This window comes from Euleptes europaea, chromosome 8 (assembly GCF_029931775.1).
Source record: "Euleptes europaea isolate rEulEur1 chromosome 8, rEulEur1.hap1, whole genome shotgun sequence".
NCBI lineage: Eukaryota > Metazoa > Chordata > Lepidosauria > Squamata > Sphaerodactylidae > Euleptes > Euleptes europaea.
In genome coordinates, this window is record NC_079319.1 from 51,067,595 (window position 1) to 51,084,657 (window position 17,063).

General features: G+C 42.2%; 1 protein-coding gene across 6 annotated transcripts in view; it reads left to right on the top strand.

The window, feature by feature from the left end:
* Nucleotides 1-17,063, top strand: part of ZNF521 (zinc finger protein 521) — a 349,322-nt gene that overhangs the window by 153,183 nt on the left and 179,076 nt on the right. The window lies entirely within an intron of this gene.

Sequence of the window (17,063 nt, forward strand, 5' to 3'; positions counted from 1 at the left end):
AAATGATGTGCCCTTGGTCTATTATCATAATCGCTAACACGAGTTAGAATTGCCAAAGGGGGCATTCCCAAGAACACTTAAACGTACATTATTTAGCCCTTAACTTGCTTTAACTTCCCTTTTGTTTACGCAAGGGGGAGGCAACATATGGTCCATTCATTGCATCCAGTCACTATTACCCCTTTCTCCCCTTCCATGCATACCTATCCTGCTGGGAGCTGAGAAGATGGTAAATGTGGGGAAAGTAAGTAGCAATCAGGGCCAGGGGAAAAGCCATGGAAGGCCAGATGCAGGCTGTTAGCCATGTATTGTCTATCCCTGGTCTAGACCATTAGCTTCATTAAAGTAAAAGAAAAGCATTTTTAACAGAGCTTCTTCTTAATCATCTATGATCCTTGTTTTGCTTTCCCCCCAAAGATTAATTAAATCAGATATTCTTCTTGTGTCTAACTGAGATTCTGTGGTAGGCTATATAACTACATGTTGGGAAAGTGTTCCCTTTCTGTCCTTCTAATCTTGGTAATGTCTAAAAGAAAGAAGGGATCTCTATTCAATGAATGTCCCATCCTATAATTCTTGTGGGATCTCTTTTCCTCTCAAGAAAGGACAGGCACAGAGTAGGAATGCCAGCTGTCAAGAAGAAACTATCTTGGCCTGTTTTTGCTCTATTGAAATCAGCAGGCGAACCTTGTCTTACCATAGAGATAAGCACTGTTACCTACTACTGCCTGTTCAGCAAGCTGTTGTAAAAGGCACGACTACAAGAGGCAGGAAAAAGTTGACAACGTTACAGTCCTTACCAGATATCAGTCAAAGGAAGGTCAGCATCATTCCTGTGCTCTGGCCTTATATCTGGATAATAGATATCTAGCTCTTCCAGAAGTACTGTATATACCTCACATGGCAATAATAGCTTTTCAACTGGCTGGAAGTGAGCTAAATCTCTGAAAGAGGTAACCCCTTTCTTCAACTACATAACTTGGGCATGGGAGAGATGTCTGTTTACTTGATTTTTCTGCCACTGCTACTCACATCCAAATGTGTTAGCACCTGCTGGGATAAGCAAATACTGTAGCAATCACATAACAAGTTTATTGAATATCATGAGTCTCTCTCCAAATGAAGGCAATAGAAAAGTAATGTCTCCCTCTGGTTCCATCACAAAAATTGATAACCATAGAAGCAATAATATATGATATGCTGATTTGTGCTGTGTTAGCTTTGTTATTCTTTCTCCAATGGTTCTTCCAATATACAATGTATTCTAAGCTTTGGGGGGGGGAATCTATGCTTTACCTGGGTCCTCTGAAAATATACTACATGGTGAAGGAAGACTGCCCTTTTTGAGAAACCCAGAACAGTAATGTTGCTTGAACTTGGCCCAGAAATGCAGTTTATATTGTAAGATCCTATGGAAGGGGATCACAGGAGAAGGTATTTGGCAGTGGCGATTCTGCATTTCCTTCTGTGGGGGGGAAACAAACCTTTCAATTTGTTATAGTTGTAACATGAATGATTTAGGGCTTCAGATAGGGTTGCCAGCTCCAGGTTGGGAAATATCTGGAGATTTTGGGGCAGAGCCTGAAGACGACATGGTTAGGAGAGGAGAGGGACTTAAATGCCATAGAGTCCAATTGCCAAAGTGGCCATTTTCTCCAGGTGAACTGATCTCTATCGGCTGGAGATCAGTTGTAACAGCAAATCTCCAGCTAGTATCTGGAGGTTGGCAACCCTAGCTTCAGATCGACTTTCTATACAAAGCATTAAATAGTGGGCCTAATAACACTTCGGGCTGTCTTATCAGAAACAACAGGCTGGATCCAGCTAGCTTTTCCCCTCAGTCTCACCTCATTGCTGTCCTTACTACAGTTCTCATTTCACTTAGCCACACAGGTCGCATTATCCTCAGCACCTCTTCTGTGGCTGCATCTCTGAATCTGCTCTTTGGATGGCATAAGAAAACAGTTGCGGCCATATGGAACCTTGTTGACTTTTCATAGTTCAGCTCTTAATTGCATAAACAGGCTGTAGATATTTATGCCTATCTCTTGTTGTTTCTATTTGTATATAGAGAAGGGCTTTGCAGTGCATTTATTGCAGTTTATAGGTATTTCCCCCCATTCAGATACCAACTAATGGCATCGTAGGAAAAAATCGGATTAAGATTGAGAGTAAAATACATGGAGATCCTGAAAGAAAGCACTGGATAAAGCCAGGCTTATTTATCAGAAAGAAACAACTGTGATTTTCAAAGGTGAAACGAAGAAACTTGATGTTGGCTGGGTTTTTTAAGGTGATGGAGATTTATAAAATTTTAAAGAGGCCTACATGTTGCCTTTTGTCAGAATCCTGAGAGCTTTTACAAAATTTGCGATAGGCATAAGAGTTGAAGGAGTATTCTCCAGTGAACACTTACAAACTGTTACTTTTATTGGGCACAGCTGTTGCTGATTGTGGGTGGAAAGAGTGGTTGGTTGCTTGAATGCTACCTCGTTGTCTTATAGCATGTTTTTTAACATAACAGCTGTGGGGAAAGAATAGCAAATGAATATCACAGGTACAAAGTATATCAGCCATCAGCTTTCTACAGTCTTTAGGGCCAGGAGTTTAAATTTTTTTTGGCAAAATTCAGGGACCAGACTTTCTAGGAGCTCACTTGGAGAGAAAGAGCAAGGGATGGGCACCTGAACATACCGCTGAGAAGAAGACATCTGTGCTAGCTGCTTTGTTCTGAGCTCCCCACAAAACCCAATTAATGCTTTATTGAGATATGGGAAGACTCAAGCGTTCTCGAAACATTTGAAAAATACAGTATACAGAACACCAGTAAAACCAAATTAAAACAATTACAGCTAATTAAAATATTTCATTGCAGAATCCAGTATTCTCACTTCCCAGGGTCAATCCCTTACCCAAATGCACTGAATTTTATTTGGGACTCAGCCAAAAAAAGCTTGCAGAAACAGGTCAGCTGGCACAATTTGTGAAAGAGAAGTAGAGAGGGTGCCCTGTGCACTTCTTGGGGCAGATCATTCCATAATGTGATGGCAATCACTGAGAATGCCACGGAGTTCACAGAGGTGAAATGCACCTCCCAACATGATATTTCCATGTAAAATGGTTGGGCCAAGTGCAGTTTGCAGGTGGGTCTATACAGAAGGGGGAAGTCCAAGCCATGAAAGGGTTTAAAACCAGCATCATGAATTATGCCCAGAAATAAAATGGAACCCAATGTAATTGTTGTAGAGCAGGGGTAATGTGGGCACATTGCCCTGCATTAGCTAACAACTGAGCTGCAGCATTCTGCATACATTTGAGTTACCTTCAAGGGCAGCTTCATGTAGAATGTGTTATAGTAATCCATTCTGAAAGTGTAGTGAGCAGAGTCAAGAAGAGTGGAAAGTTTCCTAATCATATGCAATTGTCAGAACTTGTTTTTGACCACTACATCAACCTGCTGTTTAAAAAGAGGTGCAAGGTCTAACATCCCTCTAAACTTTTCATCTAATCAGACAGGACCAACTTAATCCCATCCAGAATCAGTGAATCCAAACCCCCAAGGATATCTGCTTTCCTACTGAGATCACCCCCATTTTATCCAGATTTCTGTTTGCTAATCCTGATCTACCTGATAGAATCTGGATGATTAGACAGAGTTGGGTGTCATCATGACAGCTCACTCCATAACTTTGGATTACATCATTCAAGGATCTTCTATAACTATTAAAGAACCCGACATGAGAGCCCGGGGCTTTGGAAACCATTAGAAGTTCCCATGGCCTTTTTTCTGCCTTGCTGAAGGATATTGTTTGGCGGTCATCAGACATGAAAGATAAATCCACAGAGGGCAACTCTCAACACACCAAATATCAGCCACCAATGCAATTTATGCCATTCCTATCCCATAATCAGCCCTCTGTCTTCTCTCAAATTCTCCATTGTCTTGTCTGCTCCACTTGTGACAGTATAGCATATGAGGTAAACACTGGCCTTTTATGCATGGCTGTTTCCCTCGTGGTCACCCCCTCTCCCAGACTACTTTGAGGCTTTGTTTTGATTATGCATGCATTTCCCGACCTTCAGGGGTCACCTCGCTCTCCCCATGTGTTTTCTGGATGCTGTTTAGCCAGCATCCAGAAAACACAGGCAAAACATGTGGAAACATGCAGGGAGAGCAAAGTGACCTCTGACAGTCGGAAACAAAACAAAACCCTGAAGTAGTGTGTGGGAGGGTGACCACGAGGGGGGGAAACCATGCATAAAAGGCCATAGTCTGTAGATTTGTCTCACATGGTTGAGTAATCTGGTGTGTATGTATTTGAGATCTCTGTTTTGGGACTAGATTTACCCTCAGTCTTTTTCATCTGCAAAATGGATAAATGTTTTTCTACAATATCTGCTAAACACTTCTTCAAAATTTGTTGAGTGTATGTATGCTATGCATCAGATCACTAACTGGTCTTTAGCTGGACTCACCTGCTTTAGTTATCAGCATGCCTTTCCGGTTATTGCTTTTTATCTTTATGCAGTTTAATTTGGGTTATATTTTATTTTAGATGGCTTGATATCATGTATGGATAGTATTCTTTGGTGGCAGAAGACTTGTAAGCACATACAATAGGTGTACACCTTACAAACAAAATATTTTCAGTGACCTCCATTTTCTAATGTGTCAACATTTGCCCCCTATTGTATTACTCAGTTGCCATTTTCTGACTAGCTTTGTCAGCTGGATCCTTTTTTTGCCATCAAGTCACAGCTGACTTATGGCGACTCCGTAGGGTTTTCAAGGCAAGAGACATTCAGAGGTGGTTTGTCATTGCCTGCATCTGGGTAGCGATCCTGGTATTCCATGGTGTTCTCCCATCCAAATACTGATCATGGCAGATCAGTGGATCCTTACTCTTTTTTTTTTTTTTAAAGGAGCTCACATAAGTGCAGCCATGGTTTAGTGCACTGGTCTTCAGTGGGTGAGAAAGTACCCACAACTGACTCAAACCCTGACCTAAAATAGGTTCTACTATTCAATTCAAAAATCTTTATTGGCATAACAAGTCGTTCAAAGTGTTCCAGAATCAGTCAAATGATAAAACATCAATAAGGTTCTATTAGTAATATATTATCATCACTAGTTTAAGAGGAGGAGAATGATTGGGAGAAGGGGGGAGTACATGGACAGTCAAACATAAACATTCGTCCCATTCTGGGTTATTGATGAATCCTGTTTCTGAAAGTCCTCTTAGTCCATTTAGTTTGTGAGAGTATGCTGTGACATAGAGAAAGTGATAGCTAATTATATAGGCTGGATCCATGTTATTTGGGGATTAAAGAATTAAAAACAGCACCTTGCCTGAAAATCAGAAAATCAATGCTAGTACAGATAATGGAGAACTGCTGAAATATGTTTTGTTTTTTGGTTCTTGTAGGTTATCCGGGCTGTGTAACCGTGGTCTTGGAATTTTCTTTCCTGACGTTTCGCCAGCAACTGTGGCAGGCATCTTCAGAGTAGTAACACTGAAGGAGACCTTCAGTGTTACTACTCTGAAGATGCCTGCCACAGTTGCTGGCGAAACGTCAGGAAAGAAAATTCCAAGACCACGGTTACACAGCCCGGATAACCTACAAGAACCAATGAACTCTGACCGTGAAAGCCTTCGACAATATGTTTTGTTTTGTTTTTTGCCAGGGCTGAGTAGGGCCAATGAGAAAGACGCTCTCAGTCCCTCCCCGCCCCCCGGAAGATTAGGGATGTTGTGGTCAGTTGAGGTGGCCCTTATTCTTGCTTCAGGTGTATTGGCCACCAGTTCAGTGGCTAGAGGTACTTGCAGAATTATCTCCTCCTATTAGGTAACAGCCTTTCCAATAAAGGGTTAAGGGAGCTCCAGGTGGAGGCATTAACCAGGCACAGGGGCAGGGCCATTGCTATCAGAAGCCCCCAGTTATGTAAGAGACTGTTGTCTTTGTCTATATTGTGGACTGTTCCTTTTCCTTAATTAAACCACATTTGCATTACAAAGATACTTTGTGAGCCTTTTTGACCACCCAGATCCCTTAAAGGACTCTTGCCTTAGGCAAAACAACCTCTGGCAAAACAGGCTGTCTTCAAGTTTTAGTGGGCGCCCTCCAGTCCACTGGCACAGGTCCTCCTTGATGCAGTCCACTTGCCCAGAGAGCTGGTAGGCAAACAGCAGCAGCTTCTCTTGTTACCACTCTAGGCATTGGTCCTACTGATTTGAATGCCCATAGAGCAAGCAAGCAGTTGGCAGTGAGGAGTTGCATTAGCTCCCACATAACCACCTGCTGCTTTCTGAGAGGTGATGGGGATTGTGCCTGGCCAATGGACAAGCGAATAGCACCAAGGAGATCAAAGTCAGGGATTAGCAATAGACTCTTCTGGTGTGCTGTGATCTTGGAAGCTTCCAAAGTGTGCTGACCCTGGACCCCAGCCCACCTGACCTCTGCCATCCCACCCCTGTTGGGATGCACACCCACATTCTTCATTTGCTGAAGATTCTGGATGCCACTCAAATGTGATTTCAGTAAGGGTGCATTATATAAGTCTAGTCTCAAGAAGGAGATGAATGGTGTCTGGCTGACAAGTTATGCCAAAATGATGTGATGCAAGTGATACAATCAATTTAATTCGTAATTGGATTTAGAAAGCCCATGGTGTGTCTGAATATGAAATCAGAATTGATATGAGATTTTGTGCAAGCACTGTCTTCCAATCCCATAGCAGTTTATCTACTGTGGAAGCAGGTACTGGCTGGAAGTGGTCAGGCCACCATGTTATAAACAGAAAGCAGGAGGATCTCTTTCTCTCCTCTTACTCCATAGCTTAATTTTACTAGAGACCTAAGATGTGGAAACCCGGGATAAGGAAAAGAGATTAATGTTCTTTTGTGGGAGGTGGGTGGCGCTATTGTGAATGTTTTGTCTTTTTCACATATGCTTTCTGGGTTGGACAACAGGATCACAAATGGGCATAAATTTGAATGACTGCTCATGTAAGTACTTTCATCCTCCCTCCTCCTCTTGTGATTCCCAGAAATCACAAAAAGGTTTAATTTTTGCAGCTGCTGAACATTTTTGTGAAACTCCCCTCCCCATGTAATAATTACACGGTTGAGAAAAGAGTGATGTACGGAAGGGCCAGGTAAAGCAGGACTGGGAAGACTTATCTATACTGTGTCTGTATATGGGTATTTCTGCTACCACAGTTCTCACTGTGAACCTACATTATTAATATATTCTTGTTACTTTTCCTAACGGGATCGCAATGTGACAGCTATATATTCCAAGGAAGTTGAACTTGTTGCACGTGCCTTACCCAGGATTTCACTAGCACAAACTCTTGAGTACTCTGTCACATCTCCACATATCTAGCTAGGATTGGCGTGCTAGTGGGAAGGAAGTGCTTAAGTATGTTTGCTGATTTGGTACTCTGGAAACTGAAGAGGTGTTGCTAGGCTAAGGGAAGTCTATTGTTCAAGCAGGCATTTAGGTAGAACATAAGGATTATCCAGAAAATTATATGTTTGCAAACTTGGCTTAAGCAGTTGGAGAAGATGCTAGAGAGGCTAATCAGACATTTAATAGAGGAACACCTAGCATGTTAAGATCTAATGAAAGATAAAGGGCATAGTTTCTTTAAAGTGATATGCCTAGAAATATTGATTGAACATTTTGATAAGTATATCCACAAGCACTGAGAGAGGAAGCTACATACAATTTACCTGGATTTTTAAAAGCCTTGGAAATGGTACAGCACAAAGATTAATTTGCAGTGTAAGTACTTTACAGCATAAAAAGCTGTTTTTTTAAAGAAAAAATAAAATAAGTTATGATCTTTTATATTGAAGACAAAAGATTAGTAAAATTTGACCACGAAGAGTAACTATTTTGTCTGTAAATATTGCACTCTGAGAGCAGATCAGGAAGTTTTCAAAAGCTAAAGTTTTGTGAAATTAAGTACAAGGTTAATCAGACACTAAACAAATACATATGTAATTCCTTTTTTTTTTTACAATGGGGTACAGTTATGCCAGGGTTAAAATTTTAAATGTCTGTTTGTTTCAATGGATGTTGAAGTGTGGTTTATGCCCAGAGCCCCTTTGAGAAAGGGAGGGATACAAATGAAACAGATTTTCATTCATGATTTCACAAATACTCCTCAATGCTTGTTTAGTTACTTTGTTTATTTACTAGTTACTTAGGCCAAGCATTAGCTGGTACCTCAGGAGAAGACTATACTCTGGCTGTAAGCTGGTACTCAAGTGCTACAGAGGTAAGAGGTGACCCTCAGCAACGAGTTAGCCAGAATGAGGGAAGGTGGCAGATCTGAGAGTCCTTATATCCAGATTGGCCCTCACACATTACATGACTTTCTCAGGCGAGAAGCATTACGGGTTGCTGTGTGGACTGGTTATAGTTCTCTCTAACTAGCAGACTCACAGTGCATTCCTAAGGAGAGTGACTCCAGTCTAAGCCCATTCATTTCAATGGGCTTATACTGGAGTCACTCTCCTTAGGAATGCGCTGTTAATGTTTTTGAAATGTTTACTTTATTTGCAAAGTATATAAACAGATCATGTTGGAACCAGACACCCCTATGGCAGGGGTCCGTTAACCCCAGGTCCCAGTTTCAGAGGGAGCCCCTGCTTCACAAAGGTGCTTTACTGTCAACTATTTCAGAAACCTCTTTGCCTGATTATCTCTCAGTTTATAATACTAACTTCTCCCCTTCCTCCAAGCACTTGTCTGAGACCCTGCTCTCTACAGGCAGCTTTCCCTTTCGTGGAAAAAATATCTAATCACATTGTCTAACCATTTCTACCTACTAGCAATCAATCAGTTTTACAAAGGACAGTATCCCAGCTTCCATATCTATCTGTCTCCTTACCCTTCAGTTCATTGCTAGCTACATTCCTGCCCAGGGTCCTTATCTATGTGATATCACAGTCTCAGTTGACCAAGGGTGTTCTTGCTTTTCTCTGTCAACTTTGTTCCAAGGCTCCCATTAAACCAATTAAAAAGGTAAAGGTCCCCTGTGCAAGCACCGGGTCATTTCTGACCCATGGGGTGACGTCGCATCCCGACGTTTACTAGGCAGACTTTATTTACGGGGTGGTTTGCCAGTGCCTTCCCCAGTCATCTTCCCTTTACCCCCAGCAAGCTGGGTACTCATTTTACCTACCTCAGAAGGATGGAAGGCTGAGTCAACCTTGAGCCAGCTATCTGAAACCAACTTCCGTTGGGATCAAACTCAGGTCGTGAGCAGAGCTTGGACTGCAGTACTGCAGCTTACCACTCTGTGCCACGGGGCTCTTAAACCAATTAGGCCTTTTCAAATAACCTCCCTGCTTTTCTGTCCTTTAAGAAGGCATTCTCTAAACAAGAAAACTCTCAGAATCGCCTAACAAAAAATATTGATCTAAATCAAGCCTAGATCTAAGTCTTTTTCTCTGTGCCCTGGCTTGGGTAAGAGCCCAAAGGGCAGTGCCACATTATGGTAGGAATGGTCCCTGATCTAAGAATCACCATGGAGTGTGTTTGTCTGCAGAGTCAGGAAGTCAGCAACAGTCTCTAATAATTCTAAAGCTGGCAACATGTTCCTACAGAGATCAGGACCAGCTTGAATCTTTTATACAGGAGCAGGTTCAGCAACCCCCCACATCTTTTAGAGCAAGGAGCATCACTTAAAGGATCTACACTGCACTCCTGTGGCACTCTGTGACCTCCTGGTGGGTCCTTTCAATTTCTGATCTACAGAGCTCAGCAACTGTGGTCCCTAGGCAACTGGAAGCGTTCTGGAGACTCTGGCTCAGAACTTCATGGACGTGGGCTGCTGGCTTTGAGTTCAGGTCCAGAGGTGTTACTTCTTTTCCAGCCTGTTCTTCCCTGAATGTAGTTGATGGCTTGACATTTGATCTATTCAGCTTGTCTCCTTCCTGTATGAGACAGAACCTGTACTGTACAGCTTCTAGCCAGAACCTTTGTTGTGCTTAATGAGACATATATGAACACATGAAGCTGCCTTATACTGCATCAGACTCTTGGTCCATCAAAGTCAGTATTGTCTACTCAGACTGGCAGTGGCTCTCCAGGGTCTCAGGCAGGGGTCTTTCACATCACCTACTTGCCTAGTCCCTTTAACTGGAGATGCCGGGGATTGAACCTGGGACCTTCTACATGCCAAGCAGATGCTCTGCCACTGAGCTACGGCCCTACATAACACCCTACAATCATATTTCTACCTTTTCTTTCAGTAGTTTTACAATGTAAGGTCTTCGCTTCAGAGAGTTCTCTCTTATTTTGTCCTACATAGTGTTTTCCAATGACAAGAGCTGATAGAAGTAATTAAAAAGCTGTGGTAGTAGTAAGAAACGTCCGCTTTATTTAGACACTTATACGAAATGCATTCAAAGGGGGCTGGTTGCCGTTGACTTCAGGAAAAGTTAATCCTTTTCTGTTTGTTAAAAAGAAAGAGAAATAAGGATGGCGTGTTTGTTTCAAAAGGGTGTGAATGTGACAGCATTTTTGATCATTTTAAAATCTGTGTTGGGTTGACACAAGACTAGTTAAGTGTATTGCTGATTTAATAAATGTTGATGGTAACATTTTAGAAGCCCTTTGGAGTCTAGAAAGAACTAGTGTTTGATCTAGCAACAGTGACAAAAATAGTTTCCCTTTTTATGATAAAAGAAAATGTCTGTGTTGATCTGCAAATACGGGAGATCATTTTTAAGAGTCTAGTGAGTACTGCAGGGTTTTCCCCCCTATCAAGTGATCCCCCCACCTTTATCATTAAGTTTAAAATAAAGGGGGAAATCCTTCTATGTTGTGTCATTGTATTCATCTGTCATAATTTTTGTTGACAATCGTCGACGTGCACTATGTTTTACAGTTCTTACCAGAGAAAAGACCAGCCATTAAGTTTACGTTTTGTTGTTTTTCAATAAAGTCACATATCAAGAACAATGCTAGGGGTATGCTAATAAACCATTTTTAATGCTGGTCATCTGGGAGCAAGAAATATTTCCTAACTAGTTCTAAAGGGAAATAATGTTACAAAAAGGAGAGCTATTGTTATTTACGCAATGTGTGTTGGTCTGTGTGTCAGCATCACAAAACATCTTTTAAGGAGCTGAGCATACTAAATCTTTAGCCTTGATAGTTGTTATTGTAAAGTCTCTTGTAGATGTGGTTTACTAAAGGATTCTCATGTTTTCCTTTATAGAGTACTACATTTTGGGACCCTGTCTAAAATATAGTTGTCCTAATTTTAACATGTTCCTACCTTTCATTATTAAAGAGTAGAAATTACTGGACCTTTTGGGTTGCAAAGTTAAATTAAAGCTAGATTTGCTGTGCCATTCTCCTTATTTATTTAAGGCTAAATGTTCAGCTAAAGTTAGTTTTAATGTGCCATTAAATGATTGGTTTTATTATTTTGCACTGTATATCCTATGTGTTGCTTCATTCAAAGTATCTTAAATATAAATAATTATGCAATATTTAAGCAATTACATTTAAAGTAATCACTACTGGGACCATCAGTTCCAATGGTTTGAACACCGCCATCTTTAATTGCAGCCAGTATTTTAGTTCTGATTTAAACTGTGTAAATCTTTTTTTCTTTTGCTTTAAAAATGCCAGAAAGAGTTATAAATGAAAAATAGGATAAGGTATGAACTATTAAGAATTGTTCACTTTTTATTAATGTACACCGATTTGTAGAAATAAACCCACATAAACACAATCGGAGCTTCAGTTCATCTGTCATTGAGATTTCAAAAATCTCCCTTTGTCTTTGAGAAAACATGTAAGGATATGCTAAAAGCATGGTTAAAAGGCCTTTTATTGCAAATTTCAGGAGAAGGTGGACATTGTGGTCAGAAAAGGTCAGCCTACTTCAGATGCTTGTCTTCACAGACTACTCTTACTTCATGACATTGATTAATGTTAAAATTCTCATAAGCTTGCAAGTATGCTATTGAAAGACGTTGAACTATGAGTGCCAATGCATACATGTCATGGTAATGTCTGAAACTTGATGAATCATGAGATTTACTGATAATTCTTCAGATTTCATTATGAAATTTCAGACATGCTTATGTCATAGGGTTGCCACATTCCCTGTGATGGCAGGAAATCCCCCCCCCACTACCACGGCTTACCACTGCTCAACTAGGTGGTGCAAGGAAAAGGCGGGTGGGGTGGCATGGGGCACAACTCCCAGCATGAACTAGAAGTGACATCACAGCAGGTGATGCTCTAGTATCCCCCCAAACTCTAGGGTGAAAGCTAGAGCATCACCCCTCCATCCAATGATGTCACTTCTTAGTCACATCTGAAGCTGCATCATTACGCCAGGGAAGCCAGTCGCCCCCTCCCGCCCCCGCCCCCCACAGTATAAGTTCCCATCTCCCCTACCCACTGCCAGTTGCCACATGCCTGACAGTGAGGCTTATATCTGACATTTACACATATGGCATGGTAAATGTGCTTCAATGAAAAACTATGAAACGGGTTTTTTGAGATGTATTGATAAATGTTATTTCTGAACATTTCTATCAGGGATACATGCAGTCTTATGAAGTATTGGTAAATGTCAGCATTTGTGATATTTCTGACACTTACCGCAACATAGACATTGTTCAGGTTTCTAAACTATAGTACTTCAGCTTCTAATAGTTGATACAGCAGAACTTGATTAATTGTTTTGTCTGTATCTTTGGGATCTGAGAATCACTTTCACAAAGCAAAACTAATGGAAGACTGACAAATGTTGATGTCATTTAATTACTATATGCCGCATATTTAAAACACAGGAATCCTACACACTCCTAAGTTGAAAGCAGAGCTGAGTCTGTGCACAGCAGAAGTCTATAGTTTGGCTGCTTGAGGAATAAGTTTACACTCAGGCTTATTACTTTAGAAAAGAAATAGAAGTTCTTTATTGTAGGTGAACTCCATACTGGACAGGAAAGACAGAGTAAAGTAACTAACTAACTAAGCTAAGATGGAGATTGAAGAGCACATGTCCAGGCCTCATGGTGTACAAAAAGGAGAGAGAAGGAAGGAACTGGAAGGAAGAGGAAACCCCTAAGAGTAGCATTCTGGGTAACAAAGGGACAGCAGTGGGAGTGGTTAAAAGGAAAAAGGTCCTATCTACCCCTATACTAACTAACTCTCTACTGCCCTCCCCAGTAGATCCAAGGCCTGTGCTAGCATTAAGCGACACTGCACAGTCCATTCCTTCCAACATAAGTCCATTCACTTTGACAGATATACTAACTTTATATTTTTGGATTCTCTGTAGCAGTAATTGAATGCTATGTGCTAACATTTTGCTGCTAATTATTTTATAAGTTGGTATGTGAGGACCCACTTCAGACTGTTGCAATGTATCCCTTAGCTCCAAAGATAAGGACTTGGGTGAGGGCCCCAGACTCTAACAGGAATACTGGACCATGCAACAATACTCTAGTTTGGTTTGGGGGAGGTTTCTGAAGGGATGAAAATCCCTTTTCATCATCCAGAAACCTTCCCCCATCCTCTACAATGTAGTGATAAAGCAGGTTGAAATGTGGCTGTCCTAATTCTACTTTAACAGCATAGGATTGAGGGTTAAACAATGCCGACCCCCATTTTAGAAAATTCTGGGCTGACTGGACTTGAGCCATTTATCTTTATATAGAAGAGGATGGACGAGGTTTAATGAATATGGAATGAAAAAAAGAAGTCCCCTTTTCTTTCTCCTTCCTGAAACTTTTCCCACCTACCTCAAGAACAGAATTATTCCATTTTAAGTCCAGCGAGATCAATGGACTTAGATTGGTGTTAGTCTGCATAGGACTGTGCTATTGCTTGTGCTTAGTCTTACAGATTTGAAATTAAGGGAAGTATCTTGCTGCTTTTCAAAGCTTTCTGAGACTGTAGAGATTTTGGCTCTTTTCCAGGCTTGGAAGATAAGCAGGAACTTCCATCTCTACCCAATCCCTCAGCCTAATGACTGTCATGGAAATTGAGGGCTTTCAGGCAATGTACAGGACTCCTTCTCTCTTGGCTTCTAGGGATTTCTCCCGTTTGAGGGGGAGAAGTGGATATTTTTCTCCCAAGTTTCTCCAGTTGTGCAGAAATCTCCTTCTGGTTTGTAGATAGCCCCCTTTTCCTAATCTAGTGATCAGCACATGGTCATTTTTTACAAGCTGGGAGCCTGTGAGGAATGGCAGGAGGGAAACGAAATAATTTGAAAATCTCCATCCCCTAGATCTCCTCAAGGGCTTGAGGAAACTAATTTGACTTCCCTTCTGTTTCCTTTAACTGACACGTAACTTCTGTTAATGCTCCATTCCTGCTGGAGTCCTCTTCCTGAATACATGAAGCTGCTTAATAGGAAAGCAGATCATTGGTTTATCACAGCCATAATGTTCTACTCTGATTGGCAGCAGTTCTTCAGGGCATCAAGCACAGGTCTTTCACATCACTTGCTAACTGATCCTTTTAACTGGAGATGCTAAGGATCGACGCTGATATCTGTGTGTAAAGGTGGTACTCTGGTGAGCCACAACCCTATCCCATGGTTTATGTGTGAGGGGGTCTTTTTCATTTGGTTAATTTATGAAGTCATATTTTTCTGCCTACTTGCAGATTCCCCACTATTCGTTGAAACACCTGCCTTATTTGTGGTGGCTTGGTTTTGCTGATTTTTTGACTGGCACAGGGGTCACCCACTTTACTGTTTGCCATAGTAATGATGCAGCATTCACAACAACACAATTATTTTATGATGGCCTTAATCCAAACCTAATGAGACCTGGAGGAGTATTCCATTCATTTGAACCTACAGAACATCGCTGAACCTAGTTGTTAATCAGATGTATTTAATTGATACTTGTGAAGATTTGCAAGACCTACATAATCTTTTGATGTAGTTGTGCCGTAGCAGTTTTATAATGACTCTTGCCACTTGGACAGATTATTTAATTCTAGGTGTTAGGTAAAAGACCATTAAATAACATAGATATAAAGGATTCAACTAGGCAAATTAGCTGGAAAATTCTCCCCTCCACCAAAACAAAAACAAAAAAACCCTCCACATGCATACTTTGGAAAAGGAGCAAACTTATCTCAGACTCTGCAGTAGAGATGCATACATGGAAGAGCCAGCATGGTGTAGTGGTTAAGAGCAGTGGTTTGGAGTGGTGGACTCTAATCTGGAGAACTGGGTTTGATTCCCCACTCCTCCACATGAGCGGCAGGCTCTAATCTGGTGAACCAGGTTGGTTTCCCCACTCCTACATATGAAGCCAACTGGGCGACCTTGGGCTAGTCAGAGCTCTTAGAGCTCTCTCAGCCCCACCTACCTCACAGGGTGTCTGTTGTGGGGAAGGGAAGGTGATTGTAAGCTGGTTTGATTCTTCCTTAAGTGGTAGAGAAAGTCGGCATATAAAAACCAACTCTTCTTCTTCTCCTACTACTATAAAGAACTAGAAATTACATGTTGCCTGCTGGCTGTTTGACCAGTACCCGTGCAAGGTTGGCTATAGCCACCATGGCCTCTAAATGTGTAGCTTTGCTGTCCATGCAGTGCCCTTTTTCACTCCAGCAGTTAGAGCCAGCTGGAAGTAGCATTGTGAATAAAAACACTACTTTGAGATTTCTCTTGAATCTAAGGCTGTTAACGCATGGGTGCTTTCTCCCTCGTTTCTCCCGGGAATGCAGCGAATTGGCAAGGTCCCCACGCACGTGCTTTCCACAAGCGCGTGTTGACCCCTCTGCCTTTCGCTACATTCCCGGGAGAACTAATTCCTCTGTTATTGCGACTTAAATTAAAGTCACGCAACAGAGGAAGGAGCTCGCCCGTGCGTGCCGGGCGCTCGGATCGACTCCCCACCGGGAGACTTCTGGGCCCCGGCAGCTGCGGCAGAGGCTCCTTTCCCTGCCTGGAGGAAGACACTACCCAGCCCCGGCAGGGAGAGCAGCAGTGGTGGCACCTGTTCCTCCCCTAAAACCCCACTCCCGCCTCTTTCTCCCCCTCTCCCCGCGCCGCCGCCCCCACCGGCGTTTGAAGCTCACCTCCGAGCAGCCTGCCCAGTGAAGGTTTGTGGTGGCTGTAAGTGCGCAGACCTGGCGCGCCGGAAGGGGCTGCTGCCGCTTCCCCTCTGACGGCAGGGATCCAGGCAGCAGGCTGCTTGGAGGTGAGCTTCAAATGCCGGCCAGTGGGGGGAGAGGGGGGTGGGGTGGGGTGGGGGAGGAAAAGGTGCCGCCACTGCTTTCCTGGCCAGGGCCGGGCAGTGACTTCTACCTGGCGGGGAAAGCAGCCGAATTTGTTTGTCCCTGTTTTATGTCTCCGTGCGTTCAGTTTTTTGAATGCGGGAACATAAAACGTGAGATACACCAGGGACAAATAAATTCTATTATGGCCATGCCTAAGAGGAATGATTTCAGCTAAGTGCCTAATATTTGGGGATCATTTATGTCGGAGAGAAGTTTGCTCCAGAGGGGTCAAGGATTCTATTTCTCTCCAGAAGTAAGGAAGTATACTGGGATCTCCGATTCATTGTATTTCAAATGCTTGTATATTTAGTTTGCTAATTTTTACCATACGAGCCCCGTGGCACAGAGTGGTAGGCTGCAGCACTGCAGTCCAAACTCTGCTCACGACCTGAGTTCGATCCCAACAGAAGTCGGTTTCAGGTAGCCGGCTCAAGGTCGACTCAGCCTTCCATCCTTCCGAGGTCGATAAAATGAGGACCCAGCTTTCTGGGGGTAAAGGGAAGATAACTGAGGGAGGCACTGGCAAACCACCCCGTAAACGTTGGGGTGCCTAGAAAACGTTGGGATGTAACGTCACCCCATGGGTCAGGAATGACCTGGTGCTTGCACAGGGGACCTTTACCTTTACCTTTTTAATTTTTAACGTAACTATTCAGTAAGTTGAAATTGTTTGTACAGTTTTATACTGGGATCTCCTATTCATTATATTTCAAATGCTTGTATATTTAATTTGCTAATTTTTACCATAAGTATTCAGTGAGTTGAAATTGTTTGTACAG